The sequence below is a fragment of the Lonchura striata genome, chromosome 3 (assembly GCF_046129695.1).
Source record: "Lonchura striata isolate bLonStr1 chromosome 3, bLonStr1.mat, whole genome shotgun sequence".
Classification (NCBI taxonomy): Eukaryota; Metazoa; Chordata; class Aves; order Passeriformes; family Estrildidae; genus Lonchura; species Lonchura striata.
In genome coordinates this window covers 5,702,712-5,716,303 of record NC_134605.1, presented here as the reverse complement: position 1 = coordinate 5,716,303, position 13,592 = coordinate 5,702,712, and the positions used below count along the sequence as shown (strand labels likewise).

At 37.8% G+C, this 13,592-nt stretch overlaps 1 long non-coding RNA gene across 2 annotated transcripts in view; it reads right to left on the bottom strand.

Annotated features, from left to right (window-relative positions):
* Positions 1–1,346: 1,346 nt before the first annotated feature.
* LOC110476639 (uncharacterized) overlaps positions 1,347–13,592 on the bottom strand; it is a 42,874-nt gene continuing 30,628 nt past the window's right edge. For both annotated transcript variants that reach the window (XR_002466462.2, XR_013339636.1), the window contains exons 2-3: positions 7,422–7,546; positions 1,347–1,542 (exon numbers count right to left, since the gene is read on the bottom strand). This is a non-coding gene — a long non-coding RNA (uncharacterized LOC110476639). The remainder of the gene's footprint in view (positions 1,543–7,421; positions 7,547–13,592) is intronic.

Here is a 13,592-nt window from a genome sequence, read left to right as displayed (position 1 = left end):
TGGTGAGATCACACCTCAAGTGCTGTGTCCAGTTCTTGGCTCTTCACTACAAGACACTGGGGTGCTGGAGTGTGTCCAGAGAAGAGCAATGAAGCTGGTGAAGGGTCTGGAGCACAAGTCCTATGAGGAGAGCTGAGGGAGCAGGAAGTGTTTAGCCTGGAGAAAAAGAGGTGATCTTATCCTTCTCTACAACTCCCTGAAAGGAGGCTGCAGCCAAGTGGGGATCAGCCTCTTCTCCCAGGCCACCAACAACAGGATGAGAGGAGAGGATGCTTCAAGCTGCACCAGGGGAGGTTCTGGTTGGACATCAGGAGGAATTTCTTCACTGAAAGAGTAGTCAATCATTGGGACTGACTGCCCTGTGAGGTAGTGGACTTATCATCCTTGGAGGTGCTCAAGAAACAGCTGGACATGGTAATTGGTGCTATGGTCTAGTTGACAAGGTGATGATCAGTAAGAGATTGGACTCAATCTCAGAGGCCTTTTCCAACCTAAATGGTTCTGTGATACCAACCTCATTCTTGTTACTTGCTCATGTGCCTCAATCTTAACATGTGACCTATGTAATTCTACCCTCAGTACAAAGTCTGTCTAGAGTATTAATTTCTATACATTGCAGCTCTAGCAGTGTGCATGCAATGTGAATGCAGATCAGTGATTTACAAGTGCCTAAACTCATCAAATGTATTTTTGATGACAGATTAATTTACCATTATTTTTTTTTCTCAAAATAATTTAAAAAATATATGAGTTACCAACAGATTCAAGGCAAAATCCAGAAGTTATAGTTATAGGAAATAAAATAATCTTTGGTGTTCAACAAGCAAGTTGTTAGAGAATTTAAAAAAATAAAGGCAAAAAATGACTAAAAATTAGACACTACATGGATGAATAAAGCATAAAACAGTGGCATGTTGATAAGAATGGTTGAAACAGTAGCAAAAAGTAAAAGAAAGTTCCCACCATCAAAAGAAGTGCAAAATAATTTTGATGTGGAGAGCCCCAACTGACATTCAAGTTACAAGGAGAGCTTAAATTTCTTAAATTTCCTAAATGAAAAATTGAAGAATTCTGAAATGTAGGCTGGATGGAGCAAGATTGGGTATGTATTAAACAGAACAGGACAAGGCAGGCTGGACCTAGAAGGAACATAAGACTGTATCCTGGATTCAGAGCACACAGCCCAGACTTCTGTCTTCAACAGTGGTCATTAGAAGAAACCTAGGAAAAGCAAGAACAGGATAAACAAGTATAGTAGTTTCTACTCTAATATTTGTCCATGGATTTCTTGGGCATTCTGTGTTTTGTTTATGTAGCAACACCAATGAGTATCTCCACCAAGCTCCGCTCCCATCTCTCAGTGAGCCCATCTAAACTCCTTGTACCTCCAACATCCATTGGTAAGGAGTCCCGTGGATCTGTTACATGGAGAAGCACTGACTTTTGGCATTGCACCAGCAGTATCCCACATCTTCAGAGTACATTTATCAAGAAAGAGGTGACTTAATCTTCCACAGTGATCCAGAAATTCCTGAGTGAATGCTGTAAGAGATAAAAATTGACTGTGATGAGAGTACAAAGCATAACTGACAAATGTTCACCTCCATCTGCACTCAGCAGTAGCAACACTAACAATCCCAATAACTTAATGCTTTTTCTGACTAAAACACCTTTTTCTCACTTTTGACATTTGAAAAACTCAGCAAGCTATAAGGCCTGAAGCAAATTACCTTGTAATTGCACTGGAGCATCTCAGTTTGGTCTGTGGTTATCACAGCCAAAACTGGCTGTCAAAAAACTCAATTTCCTCTGCTCAATGAAATGCACTGCCCAATTTCTGAGGGCAATGATCTCAGCCAAGGAAAAGCTAATTGCTACTAGCTGCTTCCTGAGATAAGACACACCTACAAGTAACCCAGTATGCAACAAAATTGGCAAAGAAAGACACCACAGTAAACATGAAGTCATCAAATCTTATGAATCCTCTGTATCAACAAAATACACAATTGATTCAGTTCCCTACCTTAGGCAACAGAATCTTAGACAAGTCAAACTGACTGTGTAGCCATAGCACAGCAAAAATGACTGGTTGTCTTTTTACTCAAATTTCATAAATTTAGTTAGATGGTGAGCAAATGCAAACAGTTCTAGTAGTACTAACACAGTCTGAATAACAAGAAATTTCCAGTAATCTACTTGCAAACAGTCACAGCTGTTGGGTACTGTGACCATATGAAAGAGCAAATTTATTCCAGCTATGACAATGTTGCCTAAAGTAGTACCATTTTGCAGCCATTAGTCTGAGTTCCAGTAAACTTCTTCCTAATACAAGGGGTTTGGCACCATTTATTGAAAGTGAAACCACTTATAGTAATTGCATTTCTCCCATCAATAAATTCAGGGGATACTGCTAAAGCAATTACTTACAGTAATTGCATTTCTCCCATCAATAAATTAAAATATATTTTCACATTTTATATTATTAACCAGTAATAACAGAATATGATGACCATTTATAGATGAGCCAACAAAGCAGATAAACAAATAAATAAATAATGAAGAAACCCAGCCAGACTAAGTCTAGACTGATATGAAACCACATCTCAACAGTGATTCAAGTTCATGTAGTCAGTCTGCTACTCAGCAGGATCTGTGAGTATCAGAGCACTTGATATCCACAGGCACAATGAGATTCAGATATCAGCAGAGCATGAGCTGCAAATGGCAATTTCTCACTGATACCTTAAACAAAGTGTAATTCTTATCTCAATCTGTTCAAACTAGTTCTGCAATGGGAACAGGGCCTCAAATAAAACAGACCAAGGGGTTTTTTCTTTTTTTTTTTTTAGCCTGGTATTGCACCTAGGACAATAAAATTATTATGACACTACCCAAAGGGGGTGGATCAATGAAAAATATGAGCATAAGGATGACAGAGGATAATGCTAATTACCCATAAAGGAGATTCAAAAGTCAGTCATGGGAGTATAAAAATGAAATTACATCACTAAAAGAAATTGTTATTCACAAGAGTAGCTGGTCAATAAGTATTTTTTCAGCTGGGGATTAGGAATGGAGAGACAGAGCAGGAGACAAATAGACTGGAGGATTGAATAGCTCTGCTGAGCCCAGAGCCCAGCACAGATAGTCCTGTAAACTCTTTTCCATTTGAGAAGACATCATAGCGACCCATACCAAACTGTTCCCAGAAATCCCCATGCCATGGGCCTCAGATCAGCTTGTGTCTCATGGTTGATTTTCCAGCAATTTGATCAGAACAACTCTTTCATGGCTCTGTATTACTCCATGTGTTACCATCAGGGTATCCCTGTGTTTCCAGCTTGCTCTGTTGGCAACAACCTTTTCCTTCAGGGAATCTCAACCACAAATGTGAGAGCACTCCAGGGCATCACCTCAGAGCAGTTACAAACTACTTTTTCATCTGTTTGTGTAGCAGCCTGAGCTGCTCTTAAGTCCCATTGAGGTGATTAAGCACTCAGCATGCCAGGACAGCCAGTCTGTGTGCAGCACAGGCTGTGCACACAGGACCGGAGCATTTGGAATTGGGCACATGCCGAGCCCTCCTACTGATCCTGCAGCACAGAAGAGTAACCAAGCTTCAGCTCTATTTGGTATTCAAAAAAACATCCTCAACAAAGAAACAAAAAACCCTCCAAAACCCCTAAAATACTGTATTCAAAACTAATAGATACCTCTGAGCATGTTGGTTTCCATTTTTTCCTCACAGCTTTCTCAGGCATTACGAAAGGTTGTGAAACTTCCTAAGCTTTGCAGAGCTGTTTGAAAACCTCAAACAAAATGTACTGCACTAATAAAGAGGACAATTTATGCTTTTTAACCTGTATTACTGGTGTAAACTGAAGTAAGGCTGCTCCCAAGCATGAAGCTGTTCAGACATTAATACAGGATATATATTCCAAAAGCATCACTCACAGACTCTGAGTCCCATTCCCCTCATATCACTGCCAGTGCAGAATAGTGCAGGTGATCTGACAAGAGTGGAAGTGTAAGGCAAGAAACATTTTCTCCTTGAAGAAGTCAAAGCACCAGCTATGTCTTCAAGCATCCATAACCCTGATGATTTTACTGTCTATAATTGGATGAAAAGAAGGCAATATTGACTTTGTGTTCACTAATAGAATCACTGCTCTTGACAAGTTGCAGATCCACCAGGAGCTGTACAGGAGACATCATCTGCAGCAGCTTGGGGTTTGGTGGCTTGCTGTTCGTGTCTTTATTCACCCAGTGCCACTCATTAAACCTAAGATGCAAACAAATAAATTATTCCTATCACACCAATTATACAATCCATAATGGAGCCAGAGAGCGCAAAGCTGTCAGAAAGCCCTTTCTTTGTAGACTCTGCAGCAGCTTTATTTCACAGTTTCTTTCTCTTAGATATAGTTGCTTTATGGGAGTTCTCCATTCTGTGTTAGTAGTGACACATGGCTAGCTGCTTGCCAAGGCAGAAGTTATTTTAAGTTATATTGCTCCAGAGTTTCTAGTCCCTTCCTGTTGAGAATATCTGTATCCATCCATATTTTTCCTTTTTTGGATCTAGTCTTGCAAAACCGATGCATCTCAATGAATCTGTTTTCTGTGATACCTTCACTGACTTCTGTATTTTAACATGAGGAATTTAATATTATCATGTAATCTTATTCATGTGCTCAAGACTTATAAAAGAATTATCTGAATTTCTGTTGCCACAGTGTTCTGTATTCCTACCTTGTTGCTCATACAGTAAGTTGGGATGGGCATCCAGACATAAATGTTAAACCCTTTTGTGCTGTGGGTTTGTGGTTTGTTTTTTCTTTAGCACACTGCAGATACATAAAGGTGATCGGATTTGCTGCCTGGTATTTGGGAAATGGCATCTGTAGGATGGTGTGACTAACACCATGTCAGGAGCTAGGTAACTGGGGGAGTGATAAGCAGTTTGGTTTACTCCACACACAGGGCATCTGCCGATATGAAGAGAGAGAAGAAAATATTTTGCATCCTCCAAATGATACTAAACACTGCCTGTTTCACCCCCAGGGCAAGCAGGAAGACCAATAAGAATGATTTGCTGTACAAGTCATAATCACATCTCTAAGAATCAGTTTCTTCCAGGAGCTCTTTGTAGAACCCCTTACAGTGGAGGACAGACCTAAAGAGCACCTCATAACTATTAAAGACACCTGATTTGTGCCTTTTTTAAAATGCTGTTCCCCTACTCAAGCTGGTACAAACTGAAAGCTTTCTTAAGCTTGAGGTCCTTTCAAAATCTAGTTTTAAAGTATAAGCATTTCTGATAATTCAATATCCACAGCTCCAACTTGATTTTCATAACACAGTTATTTTTAATTGTTGGCCTCTAAATTGATTAGAGTGTTTGGTGCTCTCAGTATTTGAAACCAAATTTCACTTATTCAGAAAAGTGTTTTACTTTACTAAGAGATACTTTGATTATCTAGTTAGATAATGACTCTAATTTTCTCCATATTTTCTGTTTTTCCTGACATGTCCATTAAATTTTATGGAATCATTCACTTAATGACATGTTGCTTCCATTTTGTCTTTCCACTTTCTACATTTGCTTCTCACTTTAGGACAAACTGTGCCATCACAGCAGAATCAAAAGACCTGCAGCTAACAAAACAAAAAAAAACCCCAGAGTTTGAACCTCAGTGATTCAATAAGCTTTACCAGGCCCAAGATAAAAGACATAGGAATTTAAATCTCTATTTTCAAGCAAAGCATTCAATCATTTTGTTCCTTTGCTATACTACTGATCCTAAATAACACTAAATCCTCACAGTTACAGTTTTCGGAAAAGCAAGGTGGAGGTTTTATTATTTTCTCCAGAAAAAATGTGACTTTGCAAGACTGGGAGAAGCCTGCTGGTCTACCCTGATCTTAGCATAACTTTGGACAAAAAAAAAAAAAAAAACTTGAATGATTGCTTAAAATCTTATAATTTGGGTTGTTTTCCTCAACACCATATTCTTTGGCACTTGGGCTTGAAGGACTGATATAGGATTACTTATTTCTGAAATATTTAATTTTGGTTTAAAACAGAGGGCTAAAATGTACCATTTTAGATTCTCCATTCCACTTGAAAATAGAATCATAGAATTATAAAGTAGTTAGGTTGGGAAGGGACCTTAAAGGTCATTTTGTTCTAAACAACCTGCCATGGATTTATTCAGATCCCCATGGTCACTCAGATCCCCATCCAAATTGGCCTTGAACGCCTTGAGGGATGAGGAGTCCACAACAAATAAATAAAATCAATTTATTTATTTATAAAAAAATTAACTGTTGTAATTACTAACATTTTAAATCTATTATATATGTATAAATCTATACAAATTTAATTATCTTATTTCTAATGTACATTTTTTATATTTGTTGGCGATCCTCAGTATCCACACCCTTTTTCCACTATTCTCATAGGATCATTGAATTGTTTGGGTTGGAAGGTGTCACTACAGGACACAAGAAAGCACGATGTGTACTGCTGCTATTGTAAAAGGTAAAAAAGGGAAGTTTATTTTCTGACTCCAGCATTTATAGTTTTCCAAAGGTGACAGTGGATTGGAGGGTGAAAGTGCCACCTCTCCAACAACACTGGACAAATTACCAGTTCATCAGATTTCTCTGCCTCTATGAAGGAATGCAAAAACAATAAGTTATTTACAGAAAGTGTGTGAGAAAGTTTGCTACAAGAATGTAAACTCAGAAGGCTTTAGAAAATCTTAAAAAATCAGTGCGACAGGAAGGGACCCAAAGATCATCTAGTCCCAACCCCCTGCCATGGGCAGGGACACCTTCCACTATCCCAACTTACTCAGAGCCCCATCCAGCCTGGCCTTGAACACTTCCAGGGATGGAGTATCCACAGCCCATCTGAGCAGCCTGTTCAAGTGCTTCACCACACTCTGAGTAAAGAATTTATTCCTAACATCTTTTCTAAACCCACCCTCTTTCAGTTTAACCTCACTTCCCCTTATCCTGTCACTATCTATCCACATAAAAAGTCCCTCTCCCTCCCTTTCATAAGACCCCTTTAGGTACTGGAAGGACAAGGCAAGCTTGGCCTTTTCCAGGTTGAACAACCCCAATCTTTCCATCCCCCTGATCATCTTTGTGGCTGTCCTCTGGGCTCCTCCAGAGTTGTATGCCATGGCCAATGCTAAGCATTAGGGAAGAGTGTCTTCAATGCAGAAACCCATATTACCAGTCCTGAAATAACTTGCAGAGCTTGCAGGGGATGGCATGTTATTTATTAATTACCACACCCAAAATATATTGCAAATCTGCTGTGGGCTTCCAACTCACATGCAGGTCCATTCTTTGAATGTCTTTGTTGTTACCCTTAGTTTGGAACTATTTTACATTATAATTATACTGACCTTTTGGGCCATGACTGGTTCAGGCACTTGCTGAAAAGGAAATGGCTGCTGCCCAACAGATCCAACCTCCTCCCTTCATCCAGGTGGAAAATGACACAAAGCAGTGATTCGAGTGAAATTCAAGCCTGAAAATGAAAAACAGAGGTCAGTGGAGCTCTTCTCCACTCTGATCACCTGAGTTTTAGAAAACCTACAGGATCTGGAGCTCCTGAAGATTAACAAAGTCATTTAACCACTGCTCTAGTTTCCCTTAACAGCTGCTTATCTCAGGTTCATCTAGGGCACTAAAACAGCCTATTATGAGTTTGGTTTATTCCTGTCTTCTAGGAAGGATGTAAAATCTTGGAGTGAAGCCTCTCTCATGTTCTGAGTTTAAAAGGATATGATATCCATTTACAGTCCTTCCAGACATACAACTGATAGTTTTGAATTATGTTTATGGCATACAATGTTAATGTTAAAATGAAAAATATTAGTTTAAATTCAAAAGTGAAAGTATGCTTTTTAGTTTGTGGAAACAAAACAGGTTGGCTTTTACAAACAAAAATAGATCAATTCTGCAAAGGGCAAAGGCAGTTGCTCTTGTTAGTTTTTGAAAGGACTCTTTCTCTTTAATTATTCTTTTAATGAAACTTGAATCTTCCAGCTATAACCAAGTGCATGCATAATTTCAACCTCAACAAATCAATTTTGTCAAGTTTCTACTTATAAAAAAAAAAGCCTGAAAATGTGTCTACTTTTTCTAGCTGCCTCTTAATCTACCAATATAATATCTCATCCTGTCTGACACAGCAGCAGGTAAGAGCTGGGATATGAAATACCCCATGCTGCTCGACACTGCTTGGTTCCAGAAAATTGTTGTTACCTCGACAGCAGCTTTTGTCCAGCCCTCTCCAAGCTGCTCAGGGGAAGCTTAATTAAGGTTTACAGTAACTCTGTAAGGTAAGTGAATACTACTGTCATTTTGCAAAGAAGTCAGACAAGCCAAAAAAAACCTAAAACCAAAACCAAAAATGCTGCCTAACATTAAAAATTGCAACCATATGAAAGCCAGGAGCAGAATTGCAAGAACCACAGTCATGAACTCCAAGTACTAGCACCAGAATAAGCTGACAGTTTAAATGAAAATTCTCATGCTCATTAAGTTAATCACCTGCAGAAATCCTTTTCTAGCAGCTTCTTTCTCTGACTATTCTAACTTTCTCTTTGCTTGGCACATTGTGTAAGAAACCTCTGGCCATAATGGGCAGTCTGTGCTGCCACTCAAAAATTTGACAGTATTTTTTTCTAATTGTAAACATTACCAACTCCACATGATCATTCAGGTGACAAAAGCACTTGATTTCTATTTATCACAAAGCTGATAATCAGACAGCCAAATGATGTTATTTCCACACTGAGGGGTTTGCTGCTCTCTCCATCTGTCCAATGCAGTACCAAAGTCACTCTGCCTCTTGAACATCCAGGGATATTGTCAGCCACCAGGCTATACTTATCAACAATTTCATCCAGGATAAACCTGGATGTTTTTTAGGGGAATATCTTTTATACTTGAAAAATATCTAAGAGGTAGTGGAAGATATGGCAAATACAAAAGAAATATTACTCTAAAAATGTACAGTCAATGTACACATATCATTTACTGGGACGCAGGTTCAAACCAACAACTGAGTTGTGTGCTTGGCTATCTGGAATACTGTGTTCTCAAGACAGTATGCTGTTGCTCTCTATGATTATATACAAAATATAGAAACCCATAAAAGCACTATTTAAGGGTTCATTAATGTTTTGATTAAATAGCTTTTCCATAGCCAGCAAAGTTTGAAGTGACTGTGGGTTTGCAGGAGAAACAAGGCACACACGTAGTAAATTATATTTCCCTGGCATTCTCTTGATGAGAAAGACAAGTCTTAGTCTGTGACTGACAATTAAAACCCTCAACTTTATTGGAGTAAGCTGGGCTCAGAATCCAGGTCCTATATCATGTTGCTAAGGCATAGAATGTTTTATATCTGCCTTCAGATATCTGTCATTCATTGCACAGGATTCTTGGAGGGCTTTATTGACATTAACAAACAAAACCTACACAATCTAAGTGTGGTGTCATCACTGGCACTTCAAGGGAGCTGTGAGAAAACAGTTCTGGGCTTTGGCTGACTGAGAATATCATTAATTGGTTCTTTAGTTGCTTTATTCTCTTAACAAGAGACAGAAGTGGGAAGTTCAGAGAACAGAAAATTAACAGTGATGGATCTAAAAGCCAATAGAAGAATTCTATATACCCATTAGGAAAGCAAGCTGTGAAACCAGTTCTTGAGATAGGAATCAAAAAATGTGTTTCTCTTGAATTTTGGCAGATCACTGACACTGAGAAAAAGTAAGCTTACAATAAAACTCAAGGCATCCTCCAGTCTAATCTCTCGATATAATGCAGGATCAAGAATTACAGCACCAGATCTGAAAGGGATACCCACATACAGATATTCAGAGCTTACCACTCTTACAGGTATATTTTGTTCACTGACATCATTCAGATGCCACTCACATGCCACTAGTATGTTTACATTTTCATTCCTCTCAGGAAGGTCTCCTGTCATTATCAAGGAACAAACCAAATTCACACAGCTGAGGAGACTCACTTAGGAGACCAACCCAGGATATAAAAACACATAAAGAATAAACCACCCCAGTACAAATGAATGTCAAGACTCTAAAAATAGTTATTGCAAAAGTAATTAGGTGAAACAAACAAGGCTCAAAAGAAAACAGCCCTAAATGAGCTGTAGCTGGAATTGCTGAAACGTGCCAAGACTTGTGTGAATAAATATCACAATAATAGGACAAAGCCTTTGTGCTTAGCTAATAAATCAAAGGGAAACACAATTCCCAGACACATGCATTAACCACTGTATCTGTGGAAGAAATAATGCCACATATGAAATGTGCCACTGAATACATTAGGCAGTAGAAAGACAATTCTGTAGACAAAGGGATGTCAGATATCCAGTCGTCTCCTGATCATAGATATTGACTTTGGCTAAGTACACATCACAAAATGGAAAGGACTAAATAAAACAAGACATCTCTTGGAAACAAAAATTACTACATTATCATCCAGAGATTATCAAGGAATAGGACATGTTGAGTTATTTTTTTGGGTTGCAATGTCAGTATTTGATCTATAGTCACAGGCAGTTGAGTAATGATCATGTCTCACATAAGGGTGAGAGGTGATTGAGGGTGGTGAGACACTGGAATAGGTTGCCCAGGAGGCTGTGGAATGCCCCACACTGGCACCATCTAGAATCATCAAGATCATAGAATTATCAAGGTTGAAAAGGATCTTTAGGATCATCCAGTCCAACCATGAACCCAGCACTACCACTGTAACTCACTAAAAACACATCATCCAGGGCCAGGTCCAGGGGCCTCTTAAGCACCTCTAGGGCTGGTGACATCACCACCTTCCTGGGCAACTTTTTCCAATGCCTGACCATTGTGAAAAAGATTTTTCCTAATATCTGATCTGAATAAGATCAGATATTAGGACCATTTCAGCTTAAGATCATTTCCTCTGGTCCTCTAACTGCAGGCACGATAGAAGAGAGTGGCTCCCACTACACTACACTGTTTTTGCTGGGTCTCCAATAAAAACAGTTCAGATAATTTCACTACTGAACACTATGTCCTCTTCTGAGTCCAAGATCTCACACAATTTTTCAATGAGGAATAAAACCCCATACAGAAGATTTTTTTTACAAATAATTCCAAGTTTTATTTATCATGTTAAATTTGCTAATTAAAAAAAAAAAAAAGTGGGGACACAGCAATGTAACAAAAGCTGTATTAAAATAAATGCCTCAAATATATATTTTTAAATGTCTCTAGGATTATTGACTCTGCTTTTCTTTAAAGCTTAACCTTCATAGTGAGTCTTTATCTCTGTTTCCTTTCTTCCTGTCCTCATTTCTAACATACTTTTTCTATTTTGAATCTTCAGCATGAGAATAAGAAATGTGATTATCACTTCATCAGTCTACAGGGGCAAAAAATCAAAATAACAGCAGCATTTCTAAGAAAATAAACAGCCCACTGATAGTATACTCCAGTTAGTTTGCTCAGTTACCTTCAACCACCTCAATACAGAGGTCTAGTGTTGTTTCCATTCTCTTTCTTGCCTGGCCTCATACCTGTCTCACCTTCCCTTTGATTTTTTTAACTTTTTTACCTTTCCTCACATACATTGCAGCCTGACTTTTAGTTTGACTTCTGCAGGAGATTCCACACCAGGCATAATCTCTTTGTCAATGACAAGTGGAACCAGAAAAGATGGCAGCTGTAATGCTAAAGGATTTTTAGTACAAAACCCTTCTGAACCTTGTTTCCCAAGTTTCCAAGTTTGGCAAGGCTGAAAAAACAAAAAAAATTGGCTCAGATACTTGTTACAGAATCCTCTAACCTGACAGTTGTTTTGGAATTCCATCCAAATCCATTCAAATTCCATCCATATGAAATTGGATTCTATTCTATCTAAAGCCAAATAAATATATTTATGTGAATAAAAAGATGTAGCTAACAGATACAAGAAATAAAATTTAACAGAAATTTTTATAAGATGAAAAGTGTTTCTAGATAAATAGAAATATTTCTCAATCAATATTTGATGGAAACTACTGGGTTGTTTCACCTGAACCATAGAAACTAACACCTGCAATTTTACCTTGCCAAATTTATCTTTGTAATTATAATGATAAGTAAAACCAAAATATTTCCCCAATAGAATGGACAAATCAACATTTTTTGAATATGAAACTGTATTTTTGATTGGCTATAATAAAATACATTACAGATAAGATTTTACATTTAAAAACAGTGTTAAATAGCAAAAATCTAACTCTATGCTGGTTCTCTCAGGAGAGCAGACCTTGGCCAATTCAGGGTCCTGCTGGGAGGAATAGCATGGAGACTGTCCTGGAGAGAAGAGAGGTCCAGGATGATCTCTTTTTCCTAGAGAGAAGAGAGCTGGATGATCTTCAAGGATCAGCTCCTCCAAGCTCAAGAATGAAAGAATGAAAGAAGAAAGAACGAAAGAAGAAAGAAGAAAAAATTCTGATGGGCAGTAAATGGAGCAGAGATGGCTGGAAACCTCCATGGCTGAGCAAGCAGCTCCTGACTAAACTGAAAAATAAAAGGGAAAGGTACAGAAGGTGGAAGCTGAGTCAGATGCCCTGACAAGAATGTCAAGACTCTGCCAGAGCATGCAGGGATGGATAAAATCAGGAAAGCCAAAGCACAGTTAGGATTTAATCTGATGAGGGACATGAAGGACGAAAATAAGAGCTTCTAAAGGGATATCAGCTATGTCTGTGAGCATGGGAAAGCTAACATGTCTTCCCTTTAGGGGGATAGATTAGTGTCAAGAGAAATAGAAATACACAATGTTCTCAATGATAAAATGGAAAAGGACAACTCAAATGTTATCATAATTAAAGCTTTAGTAACATCCTCCAAATATTTATGAAATAAAATATTTTATAAATTTGCTTTTAATCTGAATTTTAGAGTAGAAATATTTAATACCTGAAAGAGAAGACAGAATTTCAAAATGTAATAATTCCCAAGAAAGAAATGTTTGAACTCTGATTTTTTACTTTGACTACAGTCTGAACTTTCTATGTGGATCATAGTCAAATCCACTGTTTTGTGGATTAAACTTTAAATCTTTAAGACAAGAATTATTCTAAAACACAGGTTAAAATATGTTGGTAATTTCTCACAAGCTTTCAGAAAAATTTCCATTCCTACCCTTTGATTTGTAATAAAACTTTTAAATTCACAGTTTTGAATTACTACAGAATGGATTTTTTGTCACCCCCAAGAAAATTCATCTGGCTCTGGGTAAGTAATACATCTTTGAAAAAGTTAAATTTTATCATTTTCTAATTGTTGAAATGACTGATTTAGCAGCCTATCATTTTGGAAAGTCTTTGTCTTTTTTTTCCCCTGCAATTTAGTTATTGTAAAAACTGTGCAAATGCAACCAGAAATTGCAACATTGTAGAAAAACGTTCTAAATTACCATAAAATTAAGGCCTCAAAGAGTATAATGAATTTAAATTCAGGTGTTGATCTTCCTGGCTACAACATAAACAAATTTGTACAGTTCCAGAA